This window comes from Megachile rotundata, chromosome 16 (genome assembly GCF_050947335.1).
Source record: "Megachile rotundata isolate GNS110a chromosome 16, iyMegRotu1, whole genome shotgun sequence".
Lineage (NCBI taxonomy): Eukaryota > Metazoa > Arthropoda > Insecta > Hymenoptera > Megachilidae > Megachile > Megachile rotundata.
Genome location: NC_134998.1, coordinates 11735810 through 11760926, shown reverse-complemented (window position 1 = coordinate 11760926; position 25117 = coordinate 11735810). Strand labels below are relative to the sequence as shown.

The 25117-nt window shown below is 37.7% G+C and overlaps 1 protein-coding gene across 1 annotated transcript in view; it reads right to left on the bottom strand.

Annotated features, from left to right (window-relative positions):
- The window catches only part of stet (stem cell tumor), a 319583-nt gene that overhangs the window by 103523 nt on the left and 190943 nt on the right, over positions 1-25117 (bottom strand). The window lies entirely within an intron of this gene.

Here is a 25117-nt window from a genome sequence, read left to right as displayed (position 1 = left end):
CGTCATAACCCTCCAGCAGTCGCCTAAAATCCCAGCGCCACCACATAGTCCCAAGAGACTTCCGCCACCGACTGTACGTGTCACATATATAATAAGATATGTAAAACTCTCGGAGCTTCGTTTAGACAAAAGGTAGTTGCAGTTCTTGGCACGATCTCGTTGAGGAAGCCTCGTCTCGGTGTTCTTTTAGCTGCGGTGTCTGATATTTGGATCAGGATCCGTTAACGCGGTTAGGCAAATGCAAGCAGGAACGCTAGCAAACTCCTTGAGCTAAGTCGTGTACATAGAGCGGCTCTGTACTACGAGGACACGGACAAACATTCACGAACACGAGTATATACCGTCTTTCGCGTGCAGTTTCTACCAATGTAGACGGAAGAAAGTGTATAGACAGTGGCGTAAGATCTAGTTACATTACTGGATCCATCGATCAGGGAACCCTTGTTATTCTGTTTACAGCTGGTTACCGAATATTGGACTCAAAGGCTCTTTTCTGAATAATCCTGGGTGCTTTGTTTTATTATGTACTCGTTTGACCAGTGGTTCTCCATTGTTAGTTTATACTATTGAACGCAAAACATAGTTATATGTTGGCAAGGAACGTTTATGGATCAATATGGATGCACTTGGTCATCATAGCATCAAATGGTGATCAGAGGTTTATATGATCATCATAGGCTTAAACGGTCAACACAGGCTTAGAGAATCAGGTATAATACAGGTTCAGGTGATCGCCATAGACTTAAATAGCCATCAGAGTTAAATGATCATCATAGGACATCATAGATTTAGATGGGCGATCATAGATTTAAATAGCTTTAGGTGATTGTATGTAGTTCAGGTGGACGTCACAGGTTAATGTAGTCATTGTAGATCATCATAGGTAGAGATTTAGATCATCATCATAGACAGTCATAAGAGATCATCGTAGATTTGGACACAGGTCACCACATGTTGTAATCCAAATGCTTAATGCGTCCATAGTTTTAAACAGTCATCATAGACGGTCATAACGGTTAGGTCCTCATAGTATCAAATGATCATCATGGCTACAGATGGTCATAGTATCAAATGATCATCAGCGTATCGCGTTACACCGACTTCGAAGAAAATATAGGCAGTGATGAATGCCCGCGTATACATCAGTCAGAGTAGCAGGGACAACAGATATGACTCTGTTTCGCTCAGGTGTGCGATATTCAGCGTTTATCAGCGTGTCTCGGTTGGTTCGATCGATTGTGTTTATAGAACTGCCATTAGATTGCAGGGCGCGCAAGAGCACAAAGTTAGCGAAGGGTGGAGGCGCAACGAGGGAATTCACTGCCGGACAATCGAGCAGTCCGATGATCGTGCCCTAATCGAATTAAACTGGCTGGCTGTACTCGTGTTTACGACGGGCTGACTCGTCGGTTTGGATTTACTACGTTCGCGCGATAATAGCGCACTCTGCACCCATTGTCCGCCATCGACGAAAGGCGTTGGACCGCGCGTTTCCCATCGATCTTTGTTACCGTTCGATAGAAACCACAGCGTTTCGACGTTCCACCGGAATCATTTGCCTTCGGCAATCTCCACTCTTACCGTTTCGGAAACGTTACACTCATCTCTGAACCTTCTTTACCGATGTTAGCTTGTGAAACACGTCAGAGACAAACATTCAAATAGGTGCTAGGTATAAGTAGTCATAAGTAGTTAGGGCTGTTATTTCACAACTGTATGCTGCCACAGGCACTAAGACAAAAATTTACAACCAAACACTCGTTTTATTAAAATATTCTTGTTATAAGTGAATAGAACTGCAAACAGATATTCCACATTTGACTCCAATCACATATTGCACACTTGACAAAGCATATTCCACATTCGACGTACAATGAATCACCTCAGCGTCTACCTCTGGTACCATCGCAAGAGACAGCAGTAAACAAATTTAATTTCAAGGTAGAATCCACAAGTCGCCGGCAAAAAGTGAGCACGAGATTTCGGTTAGCATGTTCGAGGTCGGATTCTTGTAAATATCCCGGATACGTAGTTGCAGAACGATAAACTTGGAGCAAACGATCGAGATTAATAGAACAAGCCCTTGGGCTCCTTCAGCGATGCTATCGATCCTGGCTGCGACGACGGGACACCAAGCGGTTCCCTTGGGATCGTAAATTCACGTTGAAGATTTACTTACTTAGCTGGACACTGGCCTGCAACGAATCTTCTGGCTTCATTGCCGGTGGAACCTGCTGGAGAAATATGGAAAGTGTTCTGCTTTTCCTTTGAATCACTGTGTGAACGCTGGGTCACTCGGTTCTAATGTATACATTTTGGATTTCAAGGTTATTTAAACAATTTCTTTAAATTGCAAGATCTCAAAATGAATAAGTTCCTGCAATAGTTATTATAAAAATCAAAGTTGCACTTCAAGGTAGATATAGAACTACCAGGTCCTTTCAGACTGTATCCACATTGTGGGTCTCTAATTAGTCCAGACTTCTCAAATATCATTCAAAGGAACCACACATAACCTCTACCCTGTGTATCTAACTGTAACTAACCTACTAAATTAACTTTCTACATACAGCATGAGGCACCAGCCACCAGCATAATTTAACTGTTATTGCTGATAGAAAAAAGTATCAGGTCAAAGTTACTGGGTGACCTGACCTGACCAAATAATTTTGATCTGAAACAATTTTTCTTAACAGCTTTATCAACAAACTAGTTCAAGTGATTGAAGTGTCTGACCCTATATGAATAACCCTATAATTACTATGAAACCTATAATACCCCTGTAAATGTATAGAAATATCCCTAGACTCTAAACTCTTCTCGTCAACACGATTAAACCATTCGATGAGCCAATATTCTCCGCGAGCAAATTTGCGTAGGTAACAGTTTTGCATTCGAAATGCCAGAGAGGGGAGAGCGACTTGCCGCGCGATGTAGGCCCTGCCTCGTGTAAACCCGGCATAATGAAATCCGTGCCATTAGGCCGGCCAATGGGGTAAATTCTCCTGTTCGGACAAACGTCGGTTTGCCGGTCGTCCGGTGCAAACCACTCCTACCCCCGCTCGTTCGATTCGATTCGATTCGATTCGAAATCGAATAGAGCCGTGCCTCTCGACAATGCTCGAGAAAATTCACTCTGCGTAGCCACGCGTATACGTGTTACCTCCGAGGGCCACCGTTCAACACACCTGGCTGACTCCATTGCTCCTACGGGAATTGCGTTCTTTCTTTCTACCTGCACGCGTGCCTTTTTGCCGAATGGATTCGGGGATTTATGTGTCGACGGGATACTTTATTTTCTTTTATTTCGCGACTGCAATTGTTTTTGCGAAATTTAAAGGTAGGACGGAGAACATCTCTAAAGGTTGCTGAATGTACTTTAGTAGAGGCTTTAGGTCTAGGTAGATACTTAGGTCACTAGGTCGCTGAATGTACTTCAGTAAATTGTTTAGGTCTAGGTAGATACTTCACTGGGTAGCTGAACTCCTGGGAGACTATTTTTATGATATATGTATGTTCTTATATCTCAACATAATCTATGTCGGTGTATTTCTATGTCCTTGAATACCTACACCCCCATGTACTTATGTCCTTGCACTCCTATGCCCCCATGACTCCTCTATGTCCTTGCACTCCTATACCCCCATGTCCCTATTTCTCCACATCCCTATACCCCCAAGTCTCTATGTCCTTGCATACCTACACCCCCACGTCCCTATGTCCTTGCACTCCTATGCCCCCAAGACTCCTCTATGTCCTTGCACTCCTATACCCCCATGTCCCTATTTCTCCACATCCCTATATCCCCATGTCTCTATGTCCTTGCACTCCTACACCCCCACGTCCCTATGTCCTTGCACTCCTATCCCCCCATGACTCCTCTATGTCCTTGCACTCCTATACCCCCATGTCCCTATTTCTCCACATCCCTATACCCCCATGTCTCTATGTCCTTGCACTCCTACACCCCCACGTCCCTATGTCCTTGCACTCCTATACCCCCATGTCCATATGTCCTTGCACACCTATACCCCTATACCTCCTCTATGTCCTTGCACTCCTATACCCCTGTGTCTCCACATCCCTATACCTCCACGTCCCTATGTCCTTGCACCTCTACATCCCCACATCCCTATGTCCTTGCACTCCCACACCCCCATCTCCTCCCCCCAAAAATCCAAACGCTACCAAATGAAAGCTCCTAAACTCGAAGCTGTCGAATATTCAATTTAACTAGGAAAATACTGTCTAACGATAATCACGTTAGAGCGTAAAGCTTGTTTACTTTAACTCGTCAAAGCAAGGAGAGTTTTTTCTTTCACCCCTTTTTCAGCCACGGTCCTCAAAGGAGGCACACATCATTTTTAGATTTGAAATTAAGTTTGGCAAGATTCCAACGTATCGACGTGAGAACCTTGCTCTACGAGTACGCTCACGTGCAAAGGTAATCCACTAGACGGTGCGCTTAAAGCTTTCACGATAATTGGACTGGTTTATACTGGCATAAACAACTCACGACAGATTTACCTCGTAAAATTTGATTAACATCACTCTTTCACGGAACTAATAAATTTAATGTAATCCCGTTGCCAAATTCATGTTTTTCTTCCGTGATCATCGCTCTTGATTAATCAGTTAACGTCCTTTGTTGTGGACACAATATGCATTTGAATATCGCAGTTTCTTTGAGGTTTCAGATGAATTTTCTGAAGTATAAATAAAGAATAGTTCGAATAAACGAATATTCGATGGAGCTTAAGTAATTAATTATAAAATAAGGAAATGATTGTGGAAGAATAATAGGAACGATCGCGGGTTATATCTATGGACCGTTGTTTAGAGGCGTTAATTGTAATTTTAATGCGATTGAATCTCTCAGCGGAATCGAGCGACGTTATATGCGGCTTTGTTGACCGCGGCACAGAGTTTCGAGGTTGAAGCTTACCCACAACTGGTTATCCATTGTTCAATTAACAATTACGAATGAATATTAATTGCAAACTCTCCAATTTTCCCAAGCAACGTGACTGAATGCCGGTTAGAAATACTAGCTTGCTCGCGATAATGACGTACACGTGCATACACTACGCGTAACGCATAATCGATCCGACGATGCACTGTATTTGATCGGAAACTTCAGAGAAACTTAAAAAGATACTTATATAGGGGACAATTGTTTAACAAATTCATTTAGCACATCGTGGAAGATTACCTTAATAATTTTCATCTTCATCGTAGGGAAATCTTCAGAAAATTCTACAAGGAAAACCACTCAACTAAAATCGTCACTAATATGGATCCTCAACCGATTAGTCTCATTGTAAAAGTAACAGTACAATCAAGACTTCGAATTTAGAAGCCTGACAATCTTTTAATTATAAATTCGTGCATTTGGGAATTTTAATTAACGTCCACTCGACAAGATTCCTTCAAAGAATTATTTAACAGCAGATATTATAGGGGTACGTGGCAGTCTTTTCAATTAACATTACGCAAACCTTAACCGCGACACAAAGCCTACTTAACAGCGACTACGAAGAATTGGTGCTTACAAAGTATCAACATGATCGAACATCAAGAGAGGAAACATTGAACTGGCAAGCGATAGGCCGCGATGCATCAAGGCAGCCAACACGTGGCGCCAACACGAGACGATACGCGGAGATGAGAGAACCTGAACACCAAACGCTATTCTGATCGCGCATACATGTCATATAGCCACTTGAATAAACATCAATTTGATATCACTTGGATATTGTGTCATACGAATGTTTGCCTGCACCGAGTGTTAGGCGACATAATGCATATAAATGTCCCACCAGAAGGAGTTCATACACCTGCCTAGCTGTTCGTTCACCTTTTTCATTTTCTCCAAGTCCTGCTTATTATCTCCTTCTTTCGTCGCGTCTTGTTCCTTGCTTCCTTTGCTCTTTCACCGATACCTACATATTTTCTTCTTTCTATTCCGATACGCGTTCAGATTCACGGTTCTTGTATTTGGTCCTCGAGTTGTTTCTGTATTTTGACATGGTGTCCTTAAATTCATATGGAGGGATATCCTCAAATATTTTATGTTTGCACTTAAAAAGACTATGCTTAAATTAGTCTTTAAGTTCGTATATTTGAAAATGACTGCATTCTGTAGGTTCTGTATGTCCACATTGTCGAGTACCCAGATTCCTGCTTTTCAACATCCTCCGTCCTTCAGTTCCTATTGACATCTTCAAATTCATACGTACTTATGTTCAAACATCCTTCAATCCCTAAATTATCCACTCCTCAAATTCGTATATTTGAAAAATCCTAAGGAAGCTGAGGAGCTGCCCTTTCAGTCCATTCTCGTTCAAGTAAATACCTAAGTGTTTATAGAAAATTAAATGCGTCTGTCCAAAGTGTATACATTCATACATTCTTAAGTCTTAAAGAGAAAGACATCGGTTCACGAAACCATGTGCGTGAAAAGATGTCCTCGGTTACAAAGGGTCGTTAACTATGCTCTACGTGAGCGCTAGCATCGTTACCGGTTCATCCGCGTATTCCACGAGCATACGTAGCCCGGGCAAATCATAGAAATCAGATAACCCGCCTCTGCGAATTTGTCCCGAAAACGTCTCCCCCTTTTGCTCCGCCTTCCTGGACGCTTCTCCTGTTACCTTTACCAACCGCCCTTCCTTTACATATCTATGCGGACGAGTTACCCCCAATGAGAAATCCCTTTGAAAAGACACCGCGACCAACCGGGAGCTTCCTTGTACACATTTCCGTTGACATGCTCGTTTATGTTCGAATTGCGTTTGCGGATCAAGATACACACGTGTTCGCTTGTTTGGATTCTGTACTGCCACGGGAATTTCTGTTCTCTGTTATATTATTATTCGTGGATACTAAGACTTTAATTACTGTCATAAATAATTGTTACCTCAATAGGATATTAATTCTAATAACTCTATAAAATGTAAATTTGCAAATTTGTTAATGTAGGAATGTAAGAATCCTTCAATGTAAAATTGTAAGAATCCCTCAATGTAAAAATGTAAGAATCCTTCAATATAAAAATATGAGATCCTCAATGTAAAAATGTATTAATACAAGAATGTAGAAAACTTAACAATTTGTGACTTTGATAATTTATAAATTTAAAGGACATAGATATCTGAAGGTAAAAAATGTATAAATTAGAAGAACAAAATTATGAAATTGACTCAAGTCACTAGCTGAACTAAATTAGTTGACTTAGTTGACCTTAGTCCTTTCAAATAACCCTCCATATTGCACCTACCTAGCCTGTGCAATTACCTAACCTATAAACCACCTTTACCTTAAACCACCTTAACAAGTGCTTCGACAAAATGCCCAAGGATTCCCACATGAAACCATAGCAATTACAACAGTTTCCGCAGCCCGTGAATCCTTTAGATCCTATTTTTCTGCAAGCCGCAAAATTCATTGGCGGCAAGGCAGTTTCATTAATTTGAGACAGGCAGTTACCGCGGTAACGCGAAGTAATTAGGTTGGCGATTGCGTTGAGGAGGAGAGGAGGGTGATAGAAGAGGAGAGGAAAAGTTTCAACTGTTGAGAGATCGCGTAAAGGTTCGTTTACGTCTTACGACCGACTTGAGATTCTATCTTCTAACGACGCCCTCTTCTTCCTTTTCTTTTGCGCGCACACACGCTCACACATACTTGTCCGCTGAACGCGTGGCTGGAGTCAGGATGGCACCGTTAGGAACTGTTCTTACGTGTGTTCACCCACTCGTGGAGAACACGTACAGTCTATTGCAAATCTTGCTTCCAGGGAAAAATATCAGGGCAGCTCGGGAGTTTTGGGAGTTGAAGGTTTGGGGTGGTGTTGGGAGAATTTGGGGTTTTGGGATTTGTGGATTTGGGGATTATGGGATTTGGGTGAATAGGAACTTGGGGGTATAGGGATTTGGGGAGATGGGTATTTGGAGAGTATTGACATTTGGGGAAATGGGAACTTGGGAGAATTGGAATTTGGGGAAATGGGAACTTGGGAGAATTGGAATTTGGGGGAATTGGAATTTGGGGGAATTGGAATTTGGGGGAATTGGAATTTAGGGAAATGGGAACTTGGAGGAATTGGAATTTGGGGAAATGGGAACTTGGGGGAATTGGAACTTGGGAGAATTGGAATTTGGGGAACTGGGAACTTGGGGGAATTGGAATTTGGGAGAATTGGAATTTGGGGAAATGGGAACTTGGGGGATTTGGAATTTGGGGAAATGGGAACTTGGGGGAATTGGAACTTGGGAGAATTGGAATTTGGGGAAATGGGAACTTGGGGGAATTGGAATTTGGGGAAATGGGAACTTGGGGGAATTGGAATTTGAGGAAATGGGAACTTGGGGGAATTGGAATTTGGGGAAATGGGAACTTGGGGATTTGGAATTTGGGGAAATGGGAATTTGGGGAAATGGAACCTTGAGGTTACCGGAATTTGTGCAAATAGATATTTCTAAATATAGACTTCCCAATTTAAAAAATCTAGAAACAAGAAAATTTGAAGGACCTCTAACTTGCAAAATATCAAATAGCATTTGTGAATAGGAAGATAGGAAGTTATAAATTGCAAACTTGTAACTATCGAGTCAGTTGCATCCGAGTGTACCGCCGCGAAAATAAGCTCCGGGGTTATAAGCGTTCCGAGACGCTTCAGACCTCACGTTTCTTTTCGTCTCGACTCGTCGTGAGTATTGGGGGTTTCCTTTCGGTAATGGCTGGATATGCTTCCTTTATATCTGTGCTGGGAATAATTCATCGTTCGAAATGTATCGACTCAGCACACCGGATACCCTCTACTTTTCCTCTATTTTTTATTAAATTTCTCGATAAACCACAGACCTGTGGGCCAGTAAAATGCTCATCGAACAAAATTTATTTAACTTTTATTCTATGTGAATACCGATGTTTTAGTTGTTCGGTGAAAATTAAAAGCAGCGACTCGACATTGGTTATTTAAATGACTATAATAATTCAACTTTACTTGTATTAACTAATAATGTAAATATTATATGTACATGGGTATACGTGCTTTGAAGCACATTAATTTATATATATTTTAATAACTGTTTTTATATGGAATATTCTACAAAATGATACAATTTTTAAGAGTACAATTGTTATAATGCTGAACAAACTTTTTAGTAAATATGATTGAACTTCGTCAATATATATATTATACATTAAATAATGTATGTATAATATGTTTAGGTCAATCATATCTATTAAAAAGTTTGTTCATCTAAATATATTACATATACATTATATAATACATACATTACATATACATTATAATGTATATACATTAATGTAATGTATGATAGATTACCTAACCTAACCGTTATATAATAGATCATATAATGTACAATGTATATACATATAGACCAAGGTCAATCATGTTTACTAACACCTTTGTTCAGCATCGTAACATATGTACTCATATGTATTATTAAAAATTGTATTATTTTATATAGAACATTATGTGAAGACAGTTATGAGAATATATGTTTGCAATGTATATATAATATGTTTGCAATGCAGATTGACACGCATTAGCTGTATTAACGTTAAAGCTAATGAACGGATCATGGCGAAGAGGACATTGAGCCAATTAAACGCACTTATCGAGACAATTACACAGAATCTTGATAGCAACTTGACACCCGAACTACCTGAAGCTTACCGACGCTTCAGCCACCATAATCCTGTGCTAACGAAGGATTAGGTTAGTTTCGAATCCTTGGGCTTGAGCACCATTTTGTCTCCTTCCTTCCACGCCCTCTATTTGTTTAAATATCGGAATTTGGGGAAATGGAACTTGGGGGAATTGGAATTTGGGGAAATGGGAACTTGGGGGAATTGGAATTTGGGGAAATGGAACTTGGGGGAATTGGAATTTGGGGAAATGGGAACTTGGGGGAATTGGAATTTGGGGAAATGGAACTTGGGGGAATTGGAATTTGGGGGAATTGGAACTTGGGAGAATTGGAATTTGGGGGAATTGGAACTTGGGAGAATTGGTATTTGGGGAAATGGGAACTTGGGGGAATTGGAACCTGGGAGAATTGGAATTTAGGGGAATTGGAATTTGGGGGAATTAGAATTTGAGGGAATTGGAACTTGGGGAAATGGGAATTTGGGGAAATTGGAACTTGAGAGAATTGGAATTTGGGGAAATGGGAACTTGGGGGAATTGGAACTTGGGGGAATTGGAACTTGGGGGAATTGGAATTTGGGGAAATGGGAATTTGGGGGAATTGGATCTTGAGAGAATTGGAATTTGGGGAAATGGGAACTTGGGGGAATTGGAACTTGGGAGAATTGGAATTTGGGGGATTTGGAACTTGTGGGAATTGGAATTTGGGGAAATGGGAACTTGGGGAAATTGGAATTTGGGGGAATTGGAACTTGGGAGAATTGGAATTTGGGGAAATGGGAACTTGGGAGAATTGGACCTAACCTAAAGCACAGAATGACCTAACCTAAACCAGACCCGACTCTCTAATCTTTGATCTCTCAAAAACTATCCCTTTAAATTGCTTCTACAGAGCGGAAAATTCAAATCGAGCAAAACTACTTAATCTCTAATAATATGGAATATATTTGTAATAAATAAAGCAACTTTTACATTCGAAAAAATCACCGAGACGGAAATATCGGACGAAAGAGTTTTCCACAGGTGGTTGAGAAACGAGATCGAGATTTGTCACGGTTCAGATTCGAGGAACAGGAGAGCCAGGATGCTAGCAGGAAACATCGTTACGTTCGGGAGCGCAGAATACGATCGAACACATCTTTCTCGATGTCGCGACGATTTCTGAGCAGCCCTGAAAATCTTTCTGCGAAAAGGACGAGAGAACCGTGAAATACCTAACGATTCTCGAACACGTTCGCGGGAAAATATTCTCGATCGGTTTCATTGGAATCGGGAATGCAGGAATTTCTATAATACAAGGATTTTAGGGAAGAAGATATTATCGAGCTACTAAGTTGAAGAAAAATTGAACATTTTGTATTAATTAATTTTTGTGATATTTTCAGATGTAGTATATTATTCATTAGGGTGGAAGATATTTAGAAGGTGGAAGATATTAAAAAATTCAAAATTAAAAGTTTCTATAATTAAAATATATTTTAAAATGTACTATATTATTCATAAGGGTGGAAGATATTAAAGAACTCAAAATTAAAAGTTTCTACAATTAAAATATATTTTAAAATGTACTATATTATTCATAAGGGTGGAAGATATTAAAAAATTCAAAATTATAAGTTTCTATAATTAAAATATATTTTAAAATGTACTATATTATTCATAAGGGTGGAAGATATTAAAAAACTCAAAATTAAAAGTTTCTATAATTACAACATATTTTAAAATGTACTATATTATTCATAAGGGTGGAAGATATTAAAAAATTCAAAATTATAAGTTTCTATAATTAAAATATATTTTAAAATGTACTATATTATTCGTAAGGGTGGAAGATATTAAAAAACTCAAAATTAAAAGTTTCTACAATTAAAATATATTTTAAAATGTACTATATTATTCATAAGGATGATTCATATTAAAAAATTCAAAATTAAAAGTTTCTATAATTAAAATATATTTTAAAATGTACTATATTATTCGTAAGGGTGGAAGATATTAAAAAATTCAAAATTAAAAGTTTCTATAATTAAAATATATTTTAAAATGTACTATATTATTCGTAAGGGTGATTCATATTAAAAAATTCAAAATTAAAAGTTTCTATAATTAAAATATATTTTAAAATGTACAACATTACTAGACTACGCCAAAACTTCCGAAGTGGCAAAATTCTAAATCTAAAAATAATTGTCGTCAATTCACAACCATGCTATACCACCTAGCAAACTATACACGAATAGCAGATAATACATAAACGAAGGAAATAGTTTGAGAAGGAAATTATAGAACGGCGAATAATGGCGGATGCACAGGCATTCTAGAGTAGGAACGAACGCAACCGTGTCCCGCATAAAGGAAGTGCTGTCACGTCTTCCTCTTACTTCCCTATTTTTCCCCTTTAATTACATCAGCAATTATAAAAGTAACGTGTTATTATCAGCTAGGAGTTTGGCATGTCAGTTCCGCTAACGAGCGAACGGACGTTGCTCCATCGTAAATCATTTCTCTTTCTTTGTCCGCTACGTGCGAAGATCGATCAACGGACTATCGGGGAACAATACAAAACACACATATGTGCACACCGGCCATCTTGATAATAGCCCCAATGAAAATATTGACGGCTGGAAACAATGAATGTCCATTAATTAATCGCTGGAAAATGTCTGTTGGATGATAAACAATTTTCTGTCATTGCTGTTGCTTTTTTACGTTTTCAAAAAGACTTTCACTTTGGTATTTGATATTTTACAGATACAAGAATACAGTAATCAGAAAACAGTTGCAACATTTCTGCATACGTCATTCGTGTTGTTTTCGCGCGCATAGTCGGTTCGGTGCGTGACCATAATTTTTACTTTTTCGAAACTTTGAAGCATTAAAACTTCAAGATCAGACTCTCTGATTGTACAAGTTTTGAGGGAAGTCGGGAATTTTGAGAAGTAATAACGCAAGGGATTAATGAGAATTGCGTTTGCCGATGAAATTCCTGGGCAAAAGGGAGACGTGTGGGAAGCAAAGAGGGTAGGAGAAAAAAATGCGGAGGGTGGAACAAAAGGGAGAGGACAGAAGGGGTCGGATGAAAATTTAATTTCGTCGAATTCAGACGAAAAAGGGAGAGAAACGTGGAAGACGAAAAGGTGAAAGAATGAAAAATAAAAAGAGAACGTGTGAGAGAGAGGGATTACAGCATTCCAACGGATGCGATTTACGAGTTTGCGGTAACGAGAGCACCGTAATATTGCGGTCGATGACAGAATTACCTAGGGAATTTCTACTGATTCTCCCTAGAAAAAATCCCTAGAGATATTTTATCTTGCTGGAAAAATAATTCAACAGCAGAAGGCGCGAAATTTAAAAAATCTGTGTAATATAAAATTTTATAATGTATCTGTGTAATATACAATTTTATAATGTATCTGTGTAATATAAAATTTTATACAATTTATGTAATGTAAAATTTTATAATATATCTGTGTATTGTAAAATTTTATACAATTTGTGCAATGTAAAATTTTATAATGTATCTGTGTAATATAAAATTTTATACAATTTGTGTAATGTAAAATTTTATAATGTATCTGTGTAATATAAAATTTTATACAATTTATGTAATGTAAAATTTTATAATATATCTGTGTATTGTAAAATTTTATACAATTTGTGCAATGTAAAATTTTATAATGTATCTGTGTAATATAAAATTTTATACAATTTGTGTAATGTAAAATTTTATAATGTATCTGTGTAATATAAAATTTTATAAAATTTGTGTAATATAAAATTTTATAATATATCTGTGTAATATAAAATTTTATACAATTTGTGTAATGTAAAATTTTATAAAATTCGTGTAATGTAAAATTTTATAGTGCATCTATATAATATAAAATTTTATAATGTATCTGTGTAATATAAAATTTTATAATGTATCTATATAATATAAAATTTTATAATGTATCTATGTAATATAAAATTTCATAATGTATTTGTGTACCACATTAATGAAATATTAGTTGACAAAATTTGTTTATAAAATAACAAATATTTGAAGTGGAAGATGGTCTGTTGTTTCATGAGGTCCCACATGGAAGATTGATATACGAACGACGAAAAAAATATACTGATCGAATTGAGTAACCTCCTCCTGTTTCGAAGTCGGTTAAAAACTAACCTAAAAATCGGTGGATCTCAGAGTAGCTAGTAAAACTGGTGAAAATTTCTGACTACAATTTGGTCGCCCAGGTTGCGAATCACTATGAATCAATGTGAGTTACGAGGTCCATGATTACGGTGGCCTCTGCTGAACCTGCTGCTGTATGCGGTTACATTGTAATCCCATTATCAATTCAATTAAATTCACTGCAATACAAATTGCAACCGGTGTGCGTCCAATTTCTCGTTCCTAGGAAATTTAGAGGTCGCTTTTCTGCTGTTCCTTTTTTGCTTTACAACTTCCCGATTTTTGTCGGGGATGATTGCAATTTTCTGTGTTAAGGCATTTGTTGATTTTCTGTATTAAGGCATTTGTTAATTTTCTGCGTTAAGGCATTTGTGGATCGCATTTTGCAATTTATTGACTTTGGGAGAAATGAAAAAATTTAGGATTTTATATAAATTATTTAAATTTTATAATGTATGCTACATCTGCTCTTTCATTTTTTATTAAAAAAAAAATTTGAAAAGAGAATTATTCAAACATAAAAAAGTAACAATGTCTTACATTTTTTATAGAAATAAATATTATGCAAATGACAAAAAATCTTTAATAATTATTTAAAAATTTTTCAATCAAAGTAACAAATAAAATATATAAAAATTTCATGTGAAATATCTAAAATTGTCAAACTAAAAAAATATAAAATATGAACTAAATAAAATACAAAAAGTTGTTAAGTAAAATAATTGTTATTACGATGCATCTTAATTGATATAATCTCTCTAGCGAACAAGTTTATCATTTCTCTGCAGAATAGCTAATAATCTTATAAGAGATTACTGCTTATTCCTTTCCAATTAAAAAAATTCTCTTCGGAGACATTAAAGGACCTCGCTACAAGGTTCTTAGTGCATGGAGATGCAGTGTTCATCCGACATTCTTTCTGTCTTATTTCCAATTTAGTTTCAATGTCTTTTAATAAGCTTCCAACGGGAAAAACATTGCAAGTTTCCGCAAATGAAGGAATAATGGCCTCTTCTGCTGCTTCATCAGCTGCTTGTTTACCGTCGACTGATTTCCAGATGCAATTTAATTTTAATTCATATTCTCTCTGCTGTACGGAAATAAAAATAATAATGTTCCGCTAGAAACATAATTAAATATTTATAAATTAAAATTTGTATCGAAAAGATACGTAGTTCTTGATATTCGTAAAACGGCAATATAGTGAGAGAGCGCGGAATGAAGACTTTTGCAAAGTGAAACGTTAAAAATTTAATATACAATACTTCTGAACAGGTATTTATATATTTTTTTCGTAATAAAAATTGGTTTAAAAATTAATTTTTGTAATAATTTTTAAGTAACAGTGAATTTATGTAATTCTAAATGTATGCGAATTTTTTTCATTCAATTTTTGTGAAAGCACTTCCTAGAAAAATTTAGTATTTTCCGTTAGTGGATTATTTTAATAATCTTTTCATTTCAAAATAATTATTCGTGTTTCAACTTTTACCCAGCAAAAATGATATAAAAACTGCATGCAACTTCTAATGCAATCTTTTTTCGTTTCAGTATGTGCATACACATACACGCAGTATCCAATTTACGATGATGCGATTAAAAATTTCCAGTTACGTAAAATTTATGAAATTTTCGCTGGGATTTAATTCACTTACAAATATCACAATTTATAAAACTCTGCACCGTCTGATGCGAGTTTATCAAATTTCCAACGTTTTAACGTTATTTGCAGATTTTCCCGGATTTCAATTCTCGATCGATTAAACCGGTGACAAAAACTAATTCGAGTTATATTTTCATTGAAAACGGATTTTCAAGTATAGTTCAGTTACACATCTTAGTAAAAAATGAAAAATTCGAACAATAGAATGGGACGATAAATAATTTGATGGAAGATATGAAGATTAATATTAATTTTAGATCATTATAGTTTCGGTAGTTTGTCTCTGTCCACTATAGTGACTTTCGAATGTCATAGATTACATAGCGCCAGTGGCTCCATCTACTCGCTCACCGTTTTATAGGTTATGTGTGCGAAAACGTTAATTTGATTGCTAGAAGAAATTGTCGTTTGAACAAATTCTGGCACGAACGATTAAAATGGAAAGGAAAGCCAAGCTTTTGCTGAGTACTTCATTACGACTTAATTCGCAAGAAATGACCAGCAGCAGAAGCTTCTCTTCTCGGCGGAAAGTGTGCGAAAGAAAGTGGAATATGCTTGCTGTTTGAATCGTCCGTCTGCTGAAGTGATGTGTGCTTCTTCTCTGCAGCGTTTGACCATTTGATTGTTTGACAAGATTACAATTCTACAATGTGACAAATTAATGAATTGACAGTTGGACCAGGTCATAATGTGACCACTTGACAGTTTGACAAATTAACAAGGAGTCAGTTGGACCAGGTCATAATGTGACCATTTAACAATTTCACAGTATCACAATTCCACAATGTGACAAATTAATGAGTTGACAGTTGGACCAGGTTATAATGTTACCATTTGACAGTTTGACAAATTAACAAGGAGTCAGTTGGACCAGGTCATAATGTAACTATTTGACAACTTGACAAGTTGACAGCTACACAGTTTGACTCTCTACTAAATTGATATAACAATTTGTCCACCTGACTTAACCAATTGATCACTTACATATCAAGATAGCTCATGTGGACCTACATGTACCTCTACATATACACATCAAGCTAGCTCATGTGTACTAACATTTATATCTACATATACATATCAAGATAGCTCATGTGGACCTACATGTACCTCTACATATACATATCAAGCTAGCTCATGTGTACTAACATGTAAATCTACATATACACATCCAGCTAGTTCATGTGTACCAACATGCATATCTACATATACATATCAAGATAGCTCCTGTACATCTGCATGTATGTCTACATATACATATGAGGATGGCTCATGCATATCTACTTGTATACATACATGTATACATATGAAGATAGCTCCTGTACATCTGCACGTATGTCTACATATACATATGAGGATGGCTCATGTATATCTACATGTATACATACATGTATACATATGAAGATAGCTCCTGTACATCTGCATATATGTCCACATGTACATATGAGGATGGCTCAGAATAAAATTGTTAGTACACTATTGCACATGATAATGCATTCATAAATTCGTAAATGTACGTCCTTTAATTATAGCACATCTCACGTGACTATATTCGCCGCGACAGTGAACGTGTTAATTAATGACACGAGGGAGTTACTAGAGGTGCTCCTAATGACAATGACAGGTGACATTCCCTGGATACCATAACACGTTCGATCCCAGGATAATGGATGCAGCTCCGTAATAAGTCGAAGTCGCACCTTAAACTATTAACAAACACTCCTTAATTTGATGTACAAGCACTGCGGTTTAGAGTTCATGCAGAAGGTCAAAACGTAAAACAGGAAATCGACTTTCCATCAAGAATCGGTGGATACGATAAAATTGACAAGTTCCAGAGAAATAATACACAGGGAAACCAGCATCCTGTTTCGAGTAGTTGAAGCGGAGTTCGTTTAGCGGCATTTTGAGGCGGCGCGACGTTTGAACAACAAGGAAAGTGCCAAATGCGCAGCCAGGGTCAAAGTAAACCCCTCTGGAAACTTCACCGCGACTCGGAGAAACTTTATGGCCGTGACTACACTCCTGTTAAACGAGTTTGAATCGATATCAGACCAAATTCCATCTGTACATAAGGCTGAAGTCGGTTACCGAAGACTGGTTCGGGCAACTTTTGCTCCTGGGGTAAATCAGTTGTGTGGATTGCGAACTGATGAATTCCAAAAATTCATGAAGTGAGTAATATTACTCAGTTGGGTTTGAAACAGTAAAATGTCTCATTTTCTCGTCTGTACTCAATACATGGCTTCCTTACTGAGTTGCATACTCGACGCAGTTATTCCCTATGCGTATCAGTACGTTTCTGTCGTAATTTTTCGAAGGCGTCGAAACGCACCGATTTCTCAGTTTCCCCGGAAATTGTCGAAGATTCTGAGGAAGTACCTTGCGTGGAATCTCATCGGATTCTTCGTGCGGAAGTGACGTGCTTTCGAAGGTACTGAAACGCACCACTTCCTTCCGTGTCGTCGTGAACCGAAAACGAATGGAGAAAGTTCAGCACGAAATTCAGCCGCCAGAAAAGGTGGATAGAGCCCAGTGTAGAGAGGGGGGCGGAAAAATTTACGGGCTCGGCCAGCTACGCCATTGAAATCCGGGTTTGGAAAACCGCGAAATCGTTGAAATAACGTCGTGCCGGAAATCTCGCGGAGATTCGATATCCGGCGATCGTAAAGAAACGCCGGACGTGACCGAAAATTACCGAAAGACGGAAATGCGAATTCCACTACAAATTTATAACCCGCTCTCTTTGTCCACCCGCGCTTTTCCGGTAATTCCCCACGCTTCCGGTCTGGTAACGGTATCTGCTGCATCCGTTGCAAAAGTTTGAAAATTCGAAAACATGCGATGATTTATTGCTTTCATTCTGACACGTTGAATTATATATTTTGTTGGAAGTAAATGTACAAATTCGATCAATTAACGTAACCTGCCATTTTTAAAATGGTTTATAAACAATTATTTATCGCAATAAACAATAAAAGTAAAATAAACGAGGACAGCTGAAATGATAGATATAAATTGAACTCACTGACTGTACACATTGTTGGTACCAAACTTGCAACCATTTTGTGGTGCAAACACGAGTTAGGTTAGTCACGTGTGAACCATAATGTGCGTCACAAGTGGCTCCATCTAGTAAGCAGCAAAATTAGCAATATCATTAACAATATTCCCTCAATTATAATTTTATTGATTATGATTTTGTGAAACGTTGAAAATATACAAATTTTATAAATTTTGTTTCTTGACATTATACCATGTTTCACCTAATAAATTTTGTTAACAAAAAATATTGATCTGTTACTTTATTAGTATGAGTAGTATTTGTATTATTAATGAGGCTATTACTTGTATTATTTTTTAAGAGTAATGTTTGTGTTACTTGTGAAAAATAATAAAAATGAAAAAGTATAAGAGGTGTAAAGAGATATTCCCTGAATCGAGTAAATCATGCAGCAGAGTGTTAAATACGTGCTTTGATGCTTCCATCCTGTGCAGCAAATGTTACGTGTTACCACGAAATAACAGGAGTACAGAGAAGGTTTAGGGGATTAGATACAGTGCTAGCTGTCTCGGACGAACATTATTTGATACAATAGCACGTGCAAATTTAGTCCCGTCTAGGGGTAACACGAACAAAATTAACACTAACCGCCCCGGGCGATCGAGAAAGTTCGAGTTCGAATCTCGTCGCGATTCACAGGAACTAATTACGTGCCATAGTTTCTGCTTTCGTCCACCTATCCGACGCAAATCAGTATATATGGCAAATTGTTCCTTTCGCGTTACATTACTCTTATTGGTTCTCTTTTACGAGTTAACGAAAACGCTTTGTCACTGGTTTTGTCTAGTCGAGTCCAGCAGTTTCTCCGTAACCTAATTGCGGTTATGTTTGATCGAAATGGCGGGAAAAAGTGGCGGGAAAAATGGTGTTACTTTGAGAATTCAATTTTAATCTTATTTATATATGTATGATATAAAGAAAGTAAATAAATATATATAATTATGCATCATATGTACATATAAATTATAGTAATTTCTTTGGAAATGGCGGGAAAAGTAGTTGCTTTGTGAAAAGGAATTTTATTCAACTTAAATCCTATTTATATATGTAAGATATATATCAGAAACATTAATATAAATAAATACATATAATTATATACAACATACAAATATAAATGATTGTCATTTCTAAGTATAATAATACAAGAACTGAAACAGACTTAATTCTGATATCTTCTCCAAAATTTATCCATAACCTGAAACCGATTCAATTTAAAAATGAAAAGAATCGAAAGTTCTGTCCAGCGCCAGGGGCTGTGCAGGTCGAAGAAAAACCGAAGAGAGACAATGATGAATGCTATTATACTCGTCGACAAAGGCAATTTGCAGCGATGCTCGACTTAATTACTTTTATTTCCGAGGATGAATATTTTCTCGCTCGGCCTGTGTAACGCAGTCTTTTAACTAAAGTAAGAATTAATGGAAAGAGAATGAAAGCCTTTCGATAGCCTCGAAAACTTCCTGCGACCGAACGGATAAGAAAGACGAGGAAGAGAATGTAAAGCGGGTAAATTAAATTAATAAACGCGGAGAAAAGTTTCAGCCATCTTTCTTTCGCTGCGTACCGGAATCAGAGTAAATACGAACAAATTATATAACACAATTATGTGTTAATTAAATGTCGCGGACATTGACGTCGCTATGGAGGCACAAACTTATTTAAGTTCCTTATTCCCTCAATTTTCTGCCTAATTTCTGCTGCGTTCTTTCGCGGAAGTTGCGCTATTTTTGTCTACGGGGCGCTTCAAAAGTTGTGGCACTCGTTGAGACGAACTCGTTTAGTTCTCGAGAAAATCCGAATGTATGAAAAGTTAGGTTGACAAGAAAATTATAGCCTCATATTTACGATTATTTGTTAACTTGACGATTACAGGATGTTTCAAATCGACAAGTATGAATATCAAGACTGCTGAAAATGAGATTGATTTACTATAATAAAGTATGTGAAGTATGGTGAGCTTCATTAGGTATACTTGTAAAAAATAATATATATAATAAAGAACAATAACAATTTGAAAGTTACCAATGCATTCAAACTATCTGACCATTAAAGAAAATAATTATTTCTCCACGGTGATACACTCCTTCGGCGCATCCCTAAAATAAAAGCGCACTTTTAATTAAATTCCGAAAAGTACAAACGAAGGTTCGGCTGATTACCGTAGGTAAAACGTTATTGCGAGTAATTCCGCGTAGCGAGTATCTACATCGATAACGACGCATTCTGATTAGGAGCTTACGTGTTCCTTCGAAAACTGTCCGTTTGCATTTGCCTCTCCGTTCGTTGAAGTAGGTCCGCTTATAGGTTCTTGTCCGCCACGAATTCGGCTCCGAAGGTGCTTCCCGCGCCACCTGAGCCAAACGACTGCCTGGCCACCTACCAAATTAACTTTTACTACCATCTTCCCAATTAATTTACAGACTCCAGCCGCCACTTAATTGCACGCATAAATTATCCGCACCCTCGAGATTGTCCGTTTCGAGCCACTCGGCCGATGTCCGACTACGCTTTCCTTCCTCTTCTTCGACGTCTATCTTCTCTCTTCTGCTACTTAACCCTCCGTTTCACTGCCACTTTCGTCACCCGCTGGAGGCGGGACGTTACGACTTCATTTTCTTGTCGAATTTGGCTATCGGTGGCGTAATGGCGGACGGGGAGCGGAACGTCCGCTAAAGTCCGGACTTTATCGAGCGACGCTCCTAGGTATAGGTTAGGGGACTTTAAATGTCTCCAGCTTGATATCAAGCTTCATATCTTAGCACAAATAATTAATGTTAATTAATTCTGAAACAATTTACATTTCCTGTCACCATTTTGTATTTTACCGCCAATTTCTTTGGTTCCTCTGTTTGAACCTCTTTTTTTCGTTGTCGAGGCAAGTACAAACACTTTCTCTTTCTCACCGTCCACGTTTTATTTCTACTCGTGCACGCATTTTTTGCTTGTTTTCCGCGCTTTCGCGACGCGGATGATAAATCCGCGACCTATAAATCAGCGGCCATTTTTGGCCGGAACTTTTTGACAAGGCAATTGGGAATTGTTTGGTAAGCGACGCTAGAACGGGCTTGAAAAATCATGAGGCACGCGGTTCTACTCTCCCATTCAATCCATGTCCCCGACCAGGACTCCGATTGTTTTTATTTATCGCGAATCCCAGAATTTCCAGCACGGAATTCGCTTGCACATCCGATCATGGATACTGATTTCTCTGTCTTTCTGGCTCTGTACGTTTCGCCGCCCTTTTTATATCGTCCATCTTTGAGCGTCAGCCATTTTGCTTCGCGCCTTCCATTTTATCCTGGCGTTCGCAAACTTGATGTTAACAGACCTTTGTGATAATAGAAGGAAATTGACAATAAAAAATAAAGCAACAAAGTCGACAATAAGAAGAACTGATTAATAAAAGGTAGAAATAAAGAGTAAAATAATAGTACGGTGACAGTTAATTAAATTTCCGAACATATTTCGAAAGTACGAATCGAGCCCCTTCCTCTTTATTGCATAACGTAGATTCTCTATCGCTCGAGCGATAATATTCGCAGGAATTTTGTAGTCGCTTAAATGGATCGTAACAAACGCGACGTGACTTTATTTCTCAAAATTCGGAGAATTCTAGCGGAATTTAGGTTTCAATCATCGCATACCTCGGTCCTTAACGCGCTATATTCAGAGGAATGAAATTTTCAGCTGCTCTTTGTTTCAGAATCAAAGAACGCAGACAGATAACGAGGGTATTTCTGGAAGGTCGAGTAAATTATTCGCCTTTCGGATGTATGGAAGAAAAATAATGACAAATTGCTGGACCGGCGAGACTTCCAGCCGCTGAAACGTTTATTCGCATAAATATTTCGATAATCTGAACGGATTCCTTTATTCCAAAATTAGGAAATATTCAAACATTTCTCGTTTTTATTCTATATTTTGACACTGTTTTTATCAAATTTTGTATGTTCATTCTTTTTAAATTTTTTGACAATATTGCGCGTAAGAATTTTTTAAAAAATAATTAGTATAATTTTTTTCATTTATTATAGCAATTAAATAGACATTTTACATGGTTCATTTTGTACAACAATTGAATAAACATTTTACATGATTCACTCTGCATAACAATAAAATGTATCATATAACAATTAAGTTTAAACAAACATTTCAAAATTTTCTACAAAGACTATTGCATTGAATTCATAAAAAAAATAAATCTACTGAAATTATTTGCTTGAAGACCCTCTTAGACATAAAGTGAATCGACCTGTATAGTAGACAGATATTAGTGACTGAGTTCAGCAACAGTCCGTAATTCGTAGGAAGTAAGAACGAGATGGTCGCGCGGTAGACAGAAGTCTGGAGAGAGAAGACGAAGAAGGAAGAAAAAGATGAAGTAGGTAGACGATTTGGGTTAGCGCCAGCGTCGTTGACAACGACGCCGCGCGTCGCCGAGGCTCCGTCACTTGGCGCCGCAATGCTATAGTTCCCTCGTAAAGGATCCTCCACATCTGTCGCATATCTTTTAACCCATTCATGACTTATTAAAATTCAAATATATTCATTATTAATCATAATTTATCAATGACTCGATGGGTGTACTGTTGCGAGTGATAGGCGATATAACGCGAGGAAGTATGGATTACTAACAACATGAAGATGTCAATAAAAAATCATCATGAGTATCTTACATTCATAGATCTCCGTTTAATACATTGAAATAGAGTGTAAACTGTTTTCGGCAATATAACAAGAGTCATCAACGTTAAAGCATAGTAGTCATACTCTGTTTTAGATTACAGTATACACGGTATATATGGGAGAAAATGCATTAAAAGTAACTTAACAATTCCGTTTCACTGCGATAACTAGTAGGCGATATAACGCGAGGAAGTATCTAATGTAGGTTTACTAGCAATCCGAACACATAGTCAATCAAAAATCATAGTTAGTATTTAACAATTCATAGATCTACATGAAATACATTGAAATAGAGTGTAAACTGCTTTCGGCAATATAACAAGAGTCATCAACGTTAAAGCATAGTAGTCATACTCTGTTTTAGATTACAGTATATACGGTATATATGTGAGAAAATCCATTAAAAGTAACTTAACAATTCCGTTTCACTGCGATAACTAGTAGGCGATATAACGCGAGGAAGTATCTAATGTAGCTTTACTAACAATTCGAACACATAGTCAATAAAAAATCATCATTACTATCTAACATTCATAGATCTCCATTTAATACATTAAAATAGAGTGCAAACAGTTTTCGGCAATATAACAAGAGTCACCACCGCTAAACCACAACAATCATACCCTGTCCTAAATTACGTACAGCACGTCATAATAAAGCACATTAAAAGTAACTTAACAATTCCGTTTCACTGCGATAACTAGTAGGCGATATAACGCGAGGAAGTATCTAATGTAGCTTTACTAACAATTCGACAACATAATCAATCAAAAATCATCATTAGTACCTAACATTCATAGATCTCAATTTAATACATTAAAATAGAGTGCAAACAGTTTTCGGCAATATAACAAGAGTCACCACCGCTAAACCACAGCAATCATACCCTGTCCTAAATTACGTACGGTACGTCATAATAGAACGCATTAAAAGTAACTTAACAATTCCGTTTCACTGCGATAAAATAAGAGGTACGATTTCCGTGAGGCAACAGTATTCATGTAATACATAGACACGTCGAAGTGCACATACGCAAGTCGAAACGATTCCGCGATAATTCATTCGCGGAAGCGCACTCGCGGCTATATACCGTTCCGCCATCCCCTAACCTAACCTCACCCCGACATCCACTTTCACACGACCGTTCCGAACGGATGTATATTAATGACCGACGAGAGTTTAAAATACTCTCGGAAACGAGGCGATCGCGGGTCTTGACGCGTTCGAATGAACCGGGAACAAGAGAAACGTTGCTCGTCACCGGAATAGACACGCATTTTTTCGATACACCGAATTCAACGGACATGCTGACATCACGGAAAAAAGCATTTCATTTTCTTCATCCGCGGACGATATTTAACTGCAGTCACACTTTCATCGATTATCAAAATCGTCTCAAAAATCAATGCATAATTCGACAATTATTTTCTTTGACACATGTCAATTTTTTCGTTGAAGTGGTGAAGGGGCCCAGAGACGACTATGCACGTCCCTGGTGACTGCAGCAGGAAATAAACTAGCTGGTGTCGATGTTAGCGCGGAGAACAAGTCTCCGTAGTAGGAAAAAGTTGAGGTTTTCCCGAATAAAACGGAAATTAGAATTTCCACGGGGAAGAAAGAGCACGGGCGATATCGGCGAGTTCTCGCGAAATGGAGAAAGCGAATGTTCGGAATGGCGGAACGAGTTGTCGTTGATGGAACGGCGAGAGGCCGGGAGGTGGATGACTTTAGGCAGGCCGTCAAATCGAGAGGGAAGAACGTGGCAGGGCATTCCTGGAACCGACAGAAAGGTCGTCCAACCCCCTGACTGCTTGCGATACGATAAAGGACGAAAGCCCACCTCCATTCGTA